The 534-nt window shown below is 47.0% G+C and overlaps 1 protein-coding gene across 1 annotated transcript in view; it reads left to right on the top strand.

Moving 5' to 3' along the window:
• The first annotated feature begins 262 nt into the window (after nucleotides 1–262).
• Nucleotides 263–534, top strand: part of LOC120533280 (gastrula zinc finger protein XlCGF26.1-like) — a 55648-nt gene continuing 55376 nt past the window's right edge. The window contains exon 1 of the mRNA XM_039760096.1: nucleotides 263–378. The gene's annotated coding sequence lies outside the window, so the exon portion shown is untranslated. The remainder of the gene's footprint in view (nucleotides 379–534) is intronic.

Here is a 534-nt window from a genome sequence, read left to right on the forward strand (position 1 = left end):
TTAATGCAGACACAACTTACAATGAATCTCTGTTAAACAACGAGGTATTTCCATAATATTTTCACAGTACTGTTAGTTGTTGAACGGCAGGCAAAGTATGTCGCTACCCAATTCCCCGTTGCTGGCTCGCTTGAAATAGTATGTCGCTGTCGATGCTCGGGTTGTCTTTGTGCGCAAGCGCGCGCGGATCGGGCAGTCACCGTCACCGCAGATCTGCTAGTTACTACATACGTGAACAGTTTACGGCATTTTGTGACAAACGCAAGCGTGAACAGTTGATGGGATATAGGCTTTTAATGCACATGTACGCACAGAGAGCGAGTGATCTAGGATTGTGAACAACTTTGGAAAATAAAAATCATCAATGAAAGACAGAGGGTAAGTGCTCGGGGTATATGGATGACACTTTATAGGTGTGTGAATGTTTATTGGCTGCACTCGGAGGCGAGCCGCGCGTTCGTGTCCATCGTCACATTCCTGTGCCCCGCATGAGTTTGCCGTTTATTGCTGTCTGATCCTCCGGTTCGCTTCACG

The sequence above is a fragment of the Polypterus senegalus genome, chromosome 8 (genome assembly GCF_016835505.1).
Source record: "Polypterus senegalus isolate Bchr_013 chromosome 8, ASM1683550v1, whole genome shotgun sequence".
Lineage (NCBI taxonomy): Eukaryota > Metazoa > Chordata > Cladistia > Polypteriformes > Polypteridae > Polypterus > Polypterus senegalus.